Raw genomic sequence first — 16,608 nt, forward strand, 5'->3', positions numbered from 1 at the left:
AGTATTGAAAACAGATGGTCAACATTTTCCAGAAAGAGTTCTAACTTGGAAAAACAAGTTTAGTAAAAGGTAAGGACAAAAGCATCCCTAAATATAAAAGAATTGTTCATGCATCTTAAATAAAAAAAAACTATTTCTACTATATACTTCAGATAACTCTATTAAAACTTCAAATTTCTTTATAAGTTTCAACTTGCTTCTTATACACAAAAAAGTCTAAATATTTTCACATGCAAAGTAAGCAAGTGTTTATAAAAACAATAACTGACCTTGGGGAGAGTATCTTTGTATTGACACTGTTTGAAAGCATCACCAAAATAATCTGCAGCCTGATTAGCCAATTTAGCTATGATGGCATCTTTCATTTTATCTGGAATACAATATGAAGTTGACCATTATAATTAAAATAAATATAAGCTAATCTGACATGTCTCAGTATAAACACTGAGATCACACGTTTGTACACACATCTTAAAACATCTTTCTTGATGAAATCACATTTTCGCATAAAATTTAAAACAGACAAAATAGATTAGTGGTTGCCAGCAGTGGGGGAAAGGAGAATGAGGAGTGACTGCTAATGGGTACACAGCTTCTTTTTGGGATGATGGTAATGCTCTAAAATAAGATAGTGGTAATCAAAACTCTACGAATATACTAAAAATCTTATGTTGTATACTTAGAAAGGGTGAACTTTAGCGTATATAAATTCTATCTCAATATAAGCTGTTATTTTAAAAGAAAAAAGTATTCCAATTCCTATTTCTTCCACATGATAACTTAACCTCTTATTTTCAATTTCAGCCCATATTATGTATTCAGCCCATATTTCAATCTCTCATGCTAACTTATATGCCTTATAAGAATTATTCTTCTTCCCTCATTCCCAGGGCCAGGGACTGTGCCTGGATCATTCCTTCTTGTCATTTAGGTCTACTTTAAAGAGGACCTCCTGAAAGAAAGCCTTCTTGACTAATGAATCTAAAATTAACCCAGCTTCCCCTACATCCCTATCCCATCACCATACCACCAGCCACTATCATATAATTCTTTCTTATTTTTGATAGCAATTATTTCTGAAATGTTATAGCAATTATTTATGAGATTATCCTGTCTACTTAATTCTTGCTTATCATCTCTCCTGTCGCGAAAATGTAAGGTTGTTTTCTAACTCCGTTTACCCAGAAACTAGAACAGTGACTGGCACAGGGTAAGTACCCAATAAATATTTGTGAATAAATGTTTGACATGTTAAAAACATACATAAATACTATTCCAGAATGGAGTGTTTAAAGACAATTACCAAAGATCCATTTCATGACTTCAAACACAGCCTACATTCTTAAATGTGCATTTGTGCTACAAATTCAGAAAAGGATAGCTGAAAATTTTCCATAATCCATGTATCAAGTTCAAGAAGGAAAGCTCGACATTGCACATATTATAGTCTAACCACTTTCTTAATTTAAAAGCCTTATCACTTCTTTTCACATGCAACGAAAAGAAAAATTGGAGTTACCTCTTGTGGCTTTAAAAAAAAAAGTAGTTCTTGAGCCTGTGCCAGCATAATAAGACTGAGGGTCCCAACAGTATCTGGAGATATGTCCACGGTAGGCTCTCGATTTAAGGCAGATAAAACTGTCTCTTTAATATGTAAAAAGGCACCGTTAGCAAACTAAGGGGGGAAAAAGAATTTCTTTAAAATCTATAGGAACTCAGCAAGACTTAATTTCCTACTGTTACACATAAAAGGCATTTCAAATGTTAACTCAGTGAACAGTTAATACATTTAAATTTTTGTATTATGAAAAACCAATCTAAAACATCTGACCTACAGACAATAAGGTTATCTTTCTAAAACTCTATAGCGTAACAAGAGATTTAACAAAGATTAAAAGTAAATTACAAGGAAAAACAAAGTAAACTAATGGAACAATCTGATTAAGCTATTTTTAGATACACTTCCTCAAAATTAACATGAGAATAGAGGCAGGGATAAACATTAAAATATTTTTAGTACTGCAATGCTCTTGCTTTGGTCCCAAACAAATTCATCTTTCAAATATAATTAAACATGCCATAGTAGTTTAGTAGTTAGGGGACACCCCAAATAGTACATACACCTGGTCCTCTGAGGAACAGCACTACTACCTATTGCTAGTGATTTCTGTCTGGCCTTCAGAGCTCGCTAGTGAAATGTTCCCCATCAGATTTTTCATCTCAACTATATTTTGTTAATACTAAAATAACTTTGCTTTTATGAAACAAATTATACTAAGAAAAAGAAATAAATCAGTCTGAGATCTAAAGGTGTCATGAGTTGGCAGGGTGCGGTGGCTCACGCCTGTAATCCCAGCACTTTGGGAGGCTGAGGTGGGTGGATCACCTGAGGTCAGGAGTTGAAGACCAGCCTGGCCAACATGATGAAACCCCATCTCTACTAAAAATACAAAAATTAGCTGGGCGTGGTGGCACACACTTGTAATCCCAGCTGCTTGGGAGGCTGAGGCAGGAGAATCGCTTGAACCCAGGAGGCAGAGGTTGCAGTGAGCCAAGATCACGCCATTGTACTCCTGCCTGGGCAACAGAGCAAGACTCCATCTCAAAAAAGAAAAAAAAAGGTGTCATGAGTTAGATAAATAGACAACACAGAGAAAACTCAAAGTCAAATGTATTAAAATGAACAGCATGTTTCTGCAGTCATTAAGTATTATAAGACCAGAGTATCTGCTAGGAATGAACAACTGAACTTGTTTAGTAAACTAGTGGATCAAAGTCTGAGTCTCTCATTTACAGATAAGGAACTGGAGGTACTAGAGAGGTTAAAGAACTTGCCCAACAACACAAAGCTTCTGGGTGGCAAGCAGCCTAGACAAGGACCTAGGTCTAATACCACCAGTTATCGTTCCATGATACCAGGTGCCCTGCTGTGAACCCTCACAGAATGCAATGCTTCTTTCATAATTCAGAATGACTTTTCTAAAATCTCATATGCCAATTAACTGAGTTACAGTTAACCAAAAGCTAAATAACATTTTACTTCGTTTTCACTACTCTATTTTATTTTATTTATTTTGAGACAGAGTCTTGCTCGTCACCCAGACTAGAGTGCAATGGCACAATCTCAGCTCACTGCAACCTCCGCCTCCTGGGTCCAAGCAATTCTCCTGCCTCAGCCTCCTGAGTAGCTCAGACTACAGGCGCCCACCACCACACCCAGCTAATTTTTCTATTTTTAGTACAGACAGGGATTCACCATGTTGGCCAGGCTGGTCTGGAACTCCTGACCTCGTGATCCACACACCACAGCCTCCCAAAGTGCTGGGATTACAGGCCTGAGCCACCACACCCGGCTCGTTTTCACATTTTAAAATATTTGCCATGTATAGCCTCAAAAAGAAATAGCGTATGCATTATGTTTGTCATCTATGCCCATTCAAAACTGTAAGGCAAGCCACAATTTGGAGCATGTTATTTGCTTAAGGTATATTTTCCTTTTACTTTCTCAGAATAGCATCACTCACCTCTCCCCTAACATAAACAACAGGAAAAAGCAGACTAGCTCTGAGACAAGCAAATTTCATGGGAGGTTTGGGGGTGAAACAGTGGAAGGACATTTGGAATTACATGAAATTTGGAATCAGAACTACTGAAACCCAAATGGACTGCTTTATGAAGACTTCTGACCTTTAGTCTCCTCGTATGTAAAATGGGAATGACATTATCATTATATGACATACATCACAAGGTTTATCTGAGAGTCAAATAATGTACATGAAAACACTTTGTAAATTAGAAAGAAATATAAAATGACAACATGATTATATATATTACTTATCACTAATCATTTACTGTTCTTTTAACCGAAAAAAAAAAAGCTGAATAAATAATAAACAACTGCTGGCAGGGCGTGGTGGCTCACGCCTGTAATCCCAGCACTCTGGGAGGTCGAGGCGGGTTGATCACGAAGTCAGGAGATCAAGACCATCGTGGCTAACACGGTGAAACCCTAACTCTACTAAAAATACAAAAAAAATTAGCTGGGCGAGGTGGTGGATGCCTGTAGTCCTAGCTACTCAGGAGGCTGAGGCAGGAAAATGGTGTGAACCCGGAAGGCAGAGCTTGCAGTGAGCCGAGATTGAGATACTGCACTCCAGCCTGGGTGACAGAGCAACACTCTGTCTCAAAATAAATAAATAAATGAAATAAAAAAAACTGCCACAAGATAACATGCCATATTAGTAAATGATTAGTACGTAAAATAGATTAGGCAACTTACGAACATTATGTGTCGGACCACATTTAAATATGACCTCTCCACAAGTCTCAAAGTTAAAATTTTATTTTCTTGCCAATTTCTTGTCTTTATTTTTGTAACATCAGTGAAATTTCAAGTGTGTCTCACTCTAAGAAAACATATGAAAATAACGTACAAATTTTTTTAATTAGGTCATTTATTTAAAATGGATTTACCCTAAATGCCAGAGACAAAATCTCAGACATTTCATAATTTCTTCAACCAACAATTATTGAGCCTCTATTATGTGCCAGGCACTGTGCTAGGTGCTGCGTATAAAACAATGAGGAATAACAGACCTGGTCTATAGACAGTTTATCTAAGGGCTTCAACAGTAAGAATCAATTCATTTTAAAAGTGCATTCATTTAAAAAAACATCTGTTGCATAGAAGTATCTATAAACCTAAATGCAAATTATTTTCCACTTAATCCAATTTAGTGTCGATCATTATTGTAGTAACTACTTTTCCGCATACCTGGTAATGCTTAGCAGCGATTTTCAATCCTTCATCATTATCCAGGTTCTGTTCTGCTGCAATTTGGCTACTCAGGCTGCACAATTGAACAACACACAGCTCTTTCCATATCCTAAGCTTGCAAGAGCTGTAAAAAATTGAGAAGGAAAAATTTATCAGATTATTTTTTCAAAAGAAAACAAATGTTTCAAAGAGAAATACTATGACCTGTATCATCTTATTGACTCTCACAAAAACAAGTTTCCAGACCTGTTTTCTTGCTGTCATATGCTCCCATATTTCAAGCTGCCCTTACAGGCGTTTATTTCCACAACAATATTCCCATCACCTAAAATGCTAAAGAACAGTAAGTTATTCTTTCTCTCCTTCCCTTTACTTCCACATTTCTATTACAATCAAATTCAAATGTAAAAGTCATTTTCATGTCATTTCTCTCGGTTTCTGAAATTTGAATAAATTATTTCCATTTTTCCATCACCTCTCAAAATCACATTGTCCCACCACAATCGAACCAGTTCCTCATTACCCCAACTCTAAGTCAATGCAATTACCTCCTAGCTGGCCTTATGCTTTACTCCCTCATGCAAATACATTTCTCAAAAAGGGCTAGCAGATAAGCTGGGCTAAAACCCGACTCTGATAAAAAAAAAAATCTACACACCTCACATTCACTTAGGATAGCTCCTATTAAAAAACAAACAGAAAATAAGCATTGAGGAAGATATAGACAAACTGGAACCTTCCTGTACTGTTGGCAGGAATGCAAACTCGTGGTTGGGCATGGTGGCTCACTCCTGTAATCTCAGCACTTTAGTAGGCTGAGGCAGGAGGTTCTCTTGAAGCCAAGAGTTTGAGGTCACCCTGAGCAACACAGCAAGACCCCATCTCTACAAAAAAAAAAAATTGTTTTTAAACAGCCAGGTAACGGTAGTGCATGTCTATAGTCCTAGCTACTCGGAGGCAGGAGGACCACCAGAGCCCAGGAGTTCAAGGCTGCAGTGAGCTATGATCATGCCACTATACTCCAGCATGAGTGACAGAGAGAGACCCTACCTCAAAATAAAAAATAAAAATTAAAAAAAGTGCAACTGCTGTGGAAAACAATATGGCGGGTCCTCAAAATATTAAAAATAGAATTGCTATTTTATCCAGCAATTCCACTTTTGGGTATACACCCCCCAAAAAATGAAAGCAGAGTCTCAAAGACATATATATGTATGCCCATGTTCATAGCAGCATTATTCACAAAGCCAAACATGAAAGCAACCCAAGTGTCTGTGATCTGATGAATATATAAACAAAATGTGGTATATACATACAATGGAATATTAGTGAGCCTTAAACAAAAAGGAAATCATATGCTGTAACACGGATGAATCTTGAGGACGTTAAGCTAAATGAAATAAGTCACAAAAAGACAAATATTGTATGATTCCACTTATATGAGTTACCTAGAGTAATCAAATTCATAGAGACAGAAATCAGAATGATGGTTATCAGGGTTGGTGGTAGGGGGAGGGGGATTGTTATTCAATTAGTACATTAATTCAGATTAGCTAGATGAAAAAGTTCTGGAGATGTATTTTACAACAATGTGAAATACACCCAACACTAGTGAACTGTACACTTAAAAATGATTAAGATAATAAATATTATGTTGTGAAATTTTTTTTAAATGCAGTCTATGACTCCACTTGTATGAGGTACCTACAGTTAAATTCAGAGACTGAAAGAATGCTAGTTGCCAAGGGTTGAGGGGGGAGGGAAGAATGGGACATTATAATTGTTTTTTTTTTCTTTTGAGACAGGGTCTCAGTCTGTCGTCACCAAGGCTGGAGTGCACTAGTGCAATCACACTCCTTGCAGCCTCTACCTCTTGGGCTCAATGAATCCTCCTACCTCCACCTCCTGAGTAGCTGGGACTACAGGCACAGGCCACCACACCCAGCTAATTTTGGTATCTTTTGTAGAGACAGGGACTCACTATGTTGCCTAGGCTGGTTTTTAACTCGTTGGTTCCAGCAATCCTCCCACTTCAGCCTCCCAAAATGCTGGGATTACTGGCATGAGCCACCGCCCGAGTCTGTGAAGTTATCATTTACTGTGCAGAGTTTCAGTTTCATAAGGTGAAAAAGAGTTCTCCAGACGATGTTTGCACAATAATGTAAATGTACTTAATACCACTGAAGTGTACACTTAAAATGGTTAAGAAGGCATATTGTGTATATTGTATCACAATTGAAAAATAACTTTTAACAAAGAATCTACAACAGGTCCCAATTACTTACAGAATTCAATCACTTTGGAATTCAAGATCTTGCATCATGTGCAAGGCATTGACCACCGGGCAAAATAAGGCTCCTTACAAAACACACTCAACAAACCAATCTAGGAGAACCAGAACAACACTACATTTGTATGTTTGTGCCAAAGAGTAGTACCATAAAGTAAAGCCCTCCTTGCTACAGTACTTAGGTGGCCTCCTGTGTAATAAAGGCCAGTATTCAACTTGCTTGCAAACCAATTCTAGCCTCCTCATTCTGAACTAAAGCAGATATAAACACCAGCAACTCTAAACTACTTTATTAAGGCCAAGGAGAACAGATCACCCGAGGTCACAAGCACTAGGTCAGCCTTACCAATATGCAGAATCCCCGTCTCTACCAAAAAAAAAAAAAAAAAAAAAAGCCGGGCATGGTGGCTCCTGCCTATAATCGCAGCCACTCGGGAGGCTGAGACAGGAGAACCACCCAAACCTGGGAGGCAGAGGCCACGGCGAACCGAGACCATGCCACTGCACTCCACCCTGGGCAACAAGAGCAAAATTCCACTCAAAAACAAACAAAAAAAAGGGTTTCACCATGTTGCCCAGGACAGTCTGGAACACAAAGGCTCAAGTGATCATCTGCACTCGGCCGTCCAAAGTTCTGGGACTACAAGCATAAGCCACCACGCCAGACCGATCTATTCCCTTCTGAATAATAAATTGAGCCAGGCGCTGTGGCTCACACCTGCAATCCCAGCACCACAGGAGGACAAGGCAGGCGGATCACGTGAGGTTGGGAGCTCCAGGAAAGCCTGACCAACATGTAGAAACCCCGTTTCTACAAAAAAAAAAAAAAAAAAAAGCCAGGCATGGTGGCTCCTGCCTGTAATCCCAGCCACTAGGGAGGCTGAGGCAGGAGAACCACCCAAACCCGGGAGGCAGAGGCCACGGTGAGCCGAGACCGTGCCACTGCACTCCACCCTGGGCAACAAGAGCAAAACTCCACTCAATAACAAACAAACAAAAGGGACCAGGTTTAACCATGTTGCCCAGGCCAGTCTGCAACTCATAGGCTCAAGCGATCATCTGCACTCGGCCATCCAAAGTCCTGGGACTACAAGCGTGAGCCACCACGCCAGGCCGATCTATTCCCTTCTGGTTAATAAACTGGGCCGGGCGCGGTGGCTCACACCTGCAATCCTAGCACCCCGGGAGGCCGAGGCGGGTGGATCACCTGAGGTCCGGAGATTGAGACCAGCCTCACCAACATGGAGAAAACCCGTCTGTATCAAAAAAAAAAAAAAAAAAAAAAAGCCGGGCATGGTGGCTTACGCCTGCAATCCCAGTCACTCGGGAGGCTGAGGCAGGAGAACCACTCAAACCAGGGAGGCAGAGGACATAGCTAGCCGAGACCGCGCCACTGCACTCCAGCCTGGGCAACAAGAGGGCCATTCCGCCTCAAATAAAATAAATAAATAAAATAAAAAGACAGACCGTTTTCACCATGTTGCCCAGGCCGGTCTGGGACTCCTAGGCTCAAGCCATCGGCCACGCTCGGCTGTCTGAAGTCCAGAGCCACGCCAGGCCGATCTATTCCTTTCTGCTTAATAAACTGGGCTGGGTGCAGTGGGTCACACCTGCAATCCCAGCACCCCGGAGGCCAAGGAGGGCGGATCACCCGAGGTCTGGACCTACAGGCCAGCCTAACCAACATGCAGAAACCCCATCTCTACCAAAAAAAAAAAAAAAAATGGCGAGCATGGTGGCACCTGTCTGTAATCCCAGCCACTCGGGAGGCTGAGGCAGGAGAACCACCCAAACCCGTGAGGCGGAGGCCACTGCGAGCGGAGACCGCACCACTGCACACCAACCTGGGCAACAACAGCAAAACTCCACTCAAAAAGAAAAAAAAAAAAGGGAACAGGTTTCACCATGTTGCCCAGGCCAGTCTGGGAATCATAGGCTCCAGCGATCATCTGCACTTGGCCGTCCAAAATCCTGGGACTACAAGCGTGAGCCACCACGCCAGGCCGATCTATTCCCTTCTGATCAATAAATTGAGCCGGGCTGCAGTGGCTCACATCTGCAATCCCAGCACCCCGGGAGGCACAAGCAGGCGTATCACCTGAGGACGGGAGCTCCTGGCCAGCCCGACCAACATGGAGAAACCCTGTATCTACCAAAAAGAAAAAAGAAAAAAAAAGCCAGGCATGGTGACTCCTGCCTGTAATCCCAGCCACTCGGGAGGCTGAGGCAGAAGAACCACCCAAATCAGGGAGGCGAAGTCCACGGCGAGGCGAGACCCCGCCACTGCACTCCACCCTGAGCAACAAGAGCGAAATTCTGCCTCAAATAAAATAAGTAAATAAAATAAAAAGAGAGACCGGTTTCACCATGTTGCCCAGGCCAGTCTGGAACTCCTAGGCTCAAGTGATAGGCTATGCTCGGCTGTCTGCAGTCCAGAGCCACGCCACGCCTATCTATTCCTTTCTGCTTAATAAATTGGGCTGGGTGCAGTGGCTCACACCTGCAACCCCAGCACCCCGGGAGGACAAGGCAGGCAGACCACCCGAGGTGGGGAGCTCCAGGCCAGGCTGACCAACATGCAGAAACCCCATCTCTACCAAAAAAAAAAAAGCCAGGCGTGGTGGCTCACGCCTGCAATCCCAGTCACTCGGGAGGCTGAGGCAGGAGAACCACCCAAACCCGGGAGGCGGAGGCCACGGCGAGCCGAGACCGCACCACTGCACTCCAGCCTGGGCAACAGGAGGGCCATTCCGCCTCAAATAAAATAAATAAATAAAATAAAAAGACAGACCGGTTTCACCATGTTGCCCAGGCTGATCTGGAACTCCTAGGCTCAAGCGATCAGCCGCGCTCGGCCGTCCGAAGACCAGAGCCACGCCAGGCCGATCTACTACTTTCTGCTTAATTAACTGAGCTGGGCACAGTGCCTCACCCTTGCATTCCCAGCACCCCGGGAGGCCAAGGCAGGCAGATCACCCGAGGTCGCGAGCACCAGGTCAGCCTGACCAACATGCAGAATCCCCGTCTCCACCAAAAAAAAAAAAAAAAGCCGGGGATGGTGGTGCCTGCCTATAATCCCAGCCACTCGGGAGGCTGAGGCAGGAGAACCACCCAAACCCGGGAAGCGTAGGCCACAGCGAGGGGAGACAGTGCCATTGCACTCCACCCTGGGGAACAAGAGCAAAACTCCACTCAAACAGAAAAAGAAAAGGCGCAAGGTTTCACCATGTTGCCCAGGACAGTGTGGTACTCACAGGCTCAAGCAATCATCTGCACTCGGCCATCCAAAGTCCTGGGACTACAAGCGTGAGCCAACAAGCCAGACCGATCTATTCCCTTCTGATTAATAAATTGAGCCAGGCACAGTGGCTCACACCTGCAATCCCAGCACCCCAAGAGGACAAGGCGGGTGGATCACTCGAGGTCGGGAGTTACAGGCCAGCCAGACCAACATGCAGAAACCCCGTCTCTACCAAAAAAAAAAAAAGCCAGGCATGGTGGCTCCTGCCTATAATCGCAGCCACTCGGGAGGCTGAGGCAGGAGAACCACCCAAACCCGGGAGGCGGAGGCCGCGGCAAACCGAGACCACGCCACTGCACTCCACCCTGGGCAACAAGAGCCAAAATTCCACTCAAAAACAAACAAACAAAAGGGACCAGGTTTCACCATGTTGCCCAGCACAGTCTGGAACTCAAAGGCTCAAGCGATCGTCTGCACTCGGCCGTCCAACGTCCTGGGACTACAAGCGTAAGCCACCACGCCAGACTGATCTATTCCCTTCTGAATAATAAATTGAGCCAGGCGCCGTGGCTCACACCTGCAATCCCAGCACCCCAGGAGGACAAGGCAGGCGGATCACGTGAGGTTGGGAGCTCCAGGAAAGCCTGACCAACATGCAGAAACCCCGTTTCTACCAAAAAAAAAAAAAAAAAAAATCCGGGCATGGTGGCTCCTGCCTGTAATCCCAGCCACTCGGGAGGCTGAGGTAGGAGAACCACCCAAACCCGGGAGGCGGAGGCCACAGTGAGCCGAGACCGTGCCACTGCACTCCACCCTGGGCAACAAGAGCAAAATTCCACTCAATAACAAACAAACAAAACAGACCAGGTTTAACCATGTTGCCCAGGCCAGTCTGCAACTCATAGGCTCAAGCGATCATCTGCAATCGCCCATCCAATGTACTGGGACTACAAACGTGAGCCACCATGCCAGGCCGATCTATTCCCTTCTGGTTAATAAATTGGGCCTGGCGCAGTGGCTCACACCTGCAAACCCAGCAAACTGGGAGGCCGAGGCGGGTGGATCACCCGAGGTCCCGAGATTGAGACCAACCTCACCAACATAGAGAAAACCCGTCTGTATCAAAAAAAAAAAAAAAAAAAAAAAAAAAAGCTGGGCATGGTGGCTCACGCCTGCAATCCCAGTCACTCGGGAGGCTGAGGCAGGACAACCACCCAAACCAGGGAGGCGGAGGCCACAGCTAGCCGAGACCGCGCCACTGCACTCCAGCCTGGGCAACAAGAGGAAAATTCCGCCTCAAATAAAATAAAAAGACAGACCGGTTTCACCATGTTGCCCAGGCCGGTCTGGAACTCCTAGACTCAAGCAATCGGCCGCGCTGTGCTGTCTGAAGTCCAGAGCCATGCCAGGCCGATCTATTCCTTTCTGCTTAATAAATTGGGCCGGGTGCAGTGGGTCATACCTGCAATCCCAGCACCCTGGAGGCCAAGGAGGGCGGATCACCCGAGGTCTGGACCTACAGGCCAGCATGACCAACATGCAGAAACCCCGTCTCTACCAAAAAAAAAAGGCGAGCGTGGTGGCACCTGCCTGTAATCCCAGCCACTCGTGAGGCTAAGGCAGGAGAACCACCCAAACCCGTGAGGCGGAGGCCACTTCGAGCGGAGACCGCACCACTGCACACCAACCTGGGCAACAACAGCAAAACTCCACTCAAAAAGAAAAAAAAAAAAGGGAACAGGTTTCACCATGTTGCCCAGGCCAGTCTGGGAATCATAGGCTCAAGCGATCATCTGCACTTCGCCGTCCAAAATCCTGGGACTACAAGTGTGAGCCACCACGCCAGGCCGATTTATTCCTTTCTGATCAATAAATTGAGCAGGGCTGCAGTGGCTCACACCTGCAATCCCAGCACCCCGGGAGGCACAAGCAGGCGTATCACCTGAAGACGGGAGCTCCTGGCCAGCCCGACCAACATGGAGAAACCCTGTATCTACCAAAAGAAAAAAAGAAAAAAAAAGCCGGGCATGGTGACTCCTGCCTGTAATCCCAGCCACTCGGGAGGCTGAGGCAGAAGAACCACCCAAATCAGGGAGGCGGAGCCCACGGCGAGTCGAGACCCCGCCACTGCACTCCACCCTGAGCAACAAGAGTGAAATTCTGCCTCAAATAAAATAAGTAAATAAAATAAAAAGAGAGACTGGTTTCACCATGTTGCCCAGGCCAGTCTGGAACTCCTAGGCTCAAGTGATAGGCTATGCTCGGCCGTCCGCAGTCCAGAGCCATGCCAGGCCTATGTATTGCTTTCTGCTTAAGAAATTGGGCCAGGCGCTGTGGCTCACACCTGCAACCCCAGCACCCCGGGAGGACAAGGTAGGCAGACCACCCGAGGTGGGGAGCTCCAGGCCAGGCTGACCAACATGGAGAAACCCCGTCTCTACCAAAAAAAAAAAAAAAGCCGGGCATGGTGGCTCCTGCCTGTAATCCCAGCCACTCGGGAGGCTGAGGCAGGAGAACCACCAAAACCCGGGAGGCGGAGGCCACGGCGAGCCGAGACCGCACCACTGCACTCCAGCCTGGGCAACAAGAGCAAAACTCCACTCAAAAAGAAAAAGAAAAGGGACAAGGTTTCACCATGTTGCCCAGGACAGTGTGGTAATCACAGGCTCAAGCGATCATCTGCACTCGGCCGTCCAAAGTCCTGGGACTACAAGCGCGAGCCAACAAGCCAGACCGATCTATTCCCTTCTGATTAATAAATTGACCCAGGCACAGTGGCTCACACCTACAATCCCAGCACCCCAAGAGGACAAGACGGGCGGATCACTCGAGGTCGGGAGTTACAGGCCAGCCTGAGCAACATGCAGAAACCCCGTCTCTACCAAAAAAAAAAAAAAAAAGCCGGGCATGGTGGCTCCTGCCTGTAATCCCAGCCACTCGGGAGGCTGAGGCAGGAGAACCACCCAAACCCGGGAGTCGGAGGCCACGGTGAGCCTAGACCGTGCCACTCTACTCCACCCTGGGCAACAAGAGCAAAATTCCACTCAAAAACAAACAAACAAAAGGGACCAGGTTTAACCATGTTGCCCAGGCCAGTCTGCAACTCATAGGCTCAAGCGATCATCTGCACTCGCCCATCCAAAGTCCTGGGACTACAAGCGTGAGCCACCACGCCAGGCTGATCTATTCCCTCTGGTTAATAAATTGGGCCGGGCGCGGTGGCTCACACCTGCAATCCCAGCACACCGGGAGGCCGAGGCGGGTGGATCACCCCAGATCCAGAGATTGAGACGAGCCTCACCAACATGGAGAAAACCCGTCTGTACCAAAAAAAAAAAAAAAAAAAAAAGCAAAAAAAAAGCTGGGCATGGTGACTCCTGCCTGTAATCTCAGCCACTCGGGAGGCTGAGGCAGGAGAACCACCCAAATCAGGGAGGCGGAGGCCACGGTGAGCCAAGACCCCGCCACTGCACTCCACCCTGAGCAACAAGAGCGAAATTGCGCCTCAAATAAAATAAGTAAATAAAATAAAAAGAGAGACCGGTTTCACCATGTTGCCCAGGCTGGTCTGGAACTCCTAGGCTCAAGTGATAGGCTATGCTCGGCCATCCGCAGTCCAGAGCCACGCAAGGCCTATCTATTGCTTTCTGCTTAAGAAATGGGGCCGGGCGCAGTGGCTCACACCTGCAACCCCAGCACCCCGGGAGGACAAGGCGGGCAGACCACCCGAGGTGGGGAGCTCCAGGCCAGGCTGACCAACATGCAGAAACCCTGTCTCTACCAAAAAAAAAAAAAAAAGCCAGGCATGGTGGCTCATGCCTGCAATCCCAGTCACTCAGGAGGCTGAGGCAGGAGAACCACCCAAACCAGGGAGGCGCAGGCCACGGCAAGCCGAGACAGTGCCACTGCACTCCACCCTGGGCAAAAGGAGCAAAACTCCACTCAAAAAGAAAAAAAAAGGGACCAGGTTTCACCATGTTGCCCAGGCCAGTCTGGTACTCATAGGCTCAAGCAATCATCTGCACTCGGCCGTCAAAAGTCCTGGGACTACAAGCCTGAGCCACCACCCAGGCTGATCTATTCCCTTCTGATTAAGAAATTGAGCCGGGCGCTGTGGCTCACACCTGCAATCCCAGCACCCCAGGAGGACACGGCAGGCGGATCACCCGAGGTCTGGAGCTACAGGCCAGCCTGACCAACATGCAGAAACCCCATCTCTACCAAAAAAAAAAAAGAAGCCGGGCATGGTGGCTCCTGCCTATAATCGCAGCCACTCGGGAGGCTGAGGCAGGAGAACCACCCAAACCCGGGAGGCAGAGGCCACGGCCAGCTGAGACCACGCCACTGCATTCCACCCTGGGCAACAAGAGCAAAACTCCACTCAAAAACAAACAAACAAAAGGACCAGATTTCACCATGTTGCCCAGGCCAGTCTGGTAATCATAGGCTCAACCGATCATCTGCACAGGCCGTCCAAAGTCCTGGGTCTACAAGCATGAGCCACCACGCCAGGCCGATCTATTCCCTTCTGGTTAATAAACTGGGCCCCGCGCAGTGGCTCACAGCTGCAATCCCAGCTCCCGGGGAGGCCGAGGCGGGTGGATCACCCGAGGTCCGGAGATTGAGACCAGCCTCACCAACATAGAGAAAACCCGTGTGTACCCAAAAAACAAACAAACAAAAAAAAGCCGGGCATGGTGGCTGACGCCTGTAATCCCAGTCACTCGAGAGGCTGAGGCGGGAGAACCACCCAAACCAGGGAGGCAGAGGCCACGGCAAGCCGAGACTGCGCCACTGCACTCCAGCCTGGGAAACAAGAGCGAAATTCTGCCTCAAATAAAATAAATAAAGAAAATAAAAAGAGAGACCAGTTTCTCCTTGTTGCACAGGCTGGTCTGGAACTCCTAGGCTCAAGCGATCGGCCGCGCTCAGCCGTCCAAAGTCTGGAGCCACGCCAGGCCGATCTAATCCTTTCTGCTTAATAAATTGGGCCAGGCGCAGTGGCTCACACCTGCAAACCCAGCACACCGGGAGGCCAACGAGGGCAGATCTCCAGACGTGGGGAGCTCCAGGCCAGCCTAACCAACATGCAGAAATCCTGTCTCTACCAAAAAAAAAAAACAAAAAAAAAAAAACCGGGCATGGTGGCTCCTGCCTCTAATCTCAGCCACTCAGGAGGCTGAGGCAGGAGAACCACCCAAACCCAGGAGGCGGAGGCCACGGCGAGCCTAGACCGCGCCACTGCACTCCACCCCGGGCAACAAGAGCAAAACTCCACTCAAAAAGACAAAAAAAAGGGACCAGGTTTCACCATGTTGCCCAGACCAGTCTGGAACTCATAGGCTCAAGCGATCATCTGCACTCGGCCGTCCAAAGTCCTGGGACTACAAGCGTGAGGCACCACGCCAGGCCGATCTATTCCCTTCTGGTTAAGAAATTGAGCTGGGCGCGGTGGCTCACACCTGCAATCCCAGCACCGCGGGAGACCGAGGTGGGTGGATCACCCGAGGTCCGGAGTTTGAGACCAGCCTCGCCAACATGGAGAAACCCCTTTTCTACCAAAGAAGGAAAAAAAAAAAAAAGCCGGGCATGGTGGCTCACGCCTGTAATCCCTGTCACTCCGGAGGCTGAGGCAGGAGAACCACCCAAACCCGGAGGCGGAGGCCATGGCGAGCCGAGACCACAGCACTGCACTCCAGCCTGGGCAACAAGAGGGACATTCCGCCTCAAATAAAATAAATAAATAAAATAAAAAGAGAGACCGGGTTTCTCCATGTTGCCCAGGCTGGTCTGGAACTCCTACGCTCAAGCGATCGGCCGCGCTCCGCCGTCCGAAGTCTGGGGCCACGCCAGGCCGATCAATTCCTTTCTGCTTAATAAATTGGGCCGGGCGCAGTGGCTCACACCTGCAAACCCAGCACCCCAGGAGGCCAAGGCAGGCAGATCACCCGAGTTCGGGAGCTCCAGGCCAGCCTGACCAACATGCAGAAACCCTGTCTCTAGCAAAAAAAAAAAAAAAAAAAAAAGCCGGGCATGGGGGTTCACACCTGCAATTCCAGCCACTCGGGAGGCTGAGGCAGGAGAACCACCCAAACCCGGGAGGCGGAGGCAGCAGGGAGCCGAGACCGCGCCACTGCATTCCAGCCTAGGGAACAGGAGCGAAATTCCGCCTCTAAATAAATAAATAAATAAATAAATAAATAAATAAAAAGAGAGACCGGGTTTCACCATGTTGCCCAGGCCGGCCTGGAACTCCTAGGCTCCAGTGATCCACCGCACTCGGCCGGCCGAAGTCCTGGG

General features: G+C 47.1%; 1 pseudogene; it reads right to left on the reverse strand.

Moving 5' to 3' along the window:
* Positions 1 to 16,608, reverse strand: part of LOC129014570 (programmed cell death 6-interacting protein-like) — an 88,529-nt pseudogene that overhangs the window by 19,309 nt on the left and 52,612 nt on the right.

This window comes from Pongo pygmaeus, chromosome 16, assembly GCF_028885625.2.
Source record: "Pongo pygmaeus isolate AG05252 chromosome 16, NHGRI_mPonPyg2-v2.0_pri, whole genome shotgun sequence".
Classification (NCBI taxonomy): domain Eukaryota; kingdom Metazoa; phylum Chordata; class Mammalia; order Primates; family Hominidae; genus Pongo; species Pongo pygmaeus.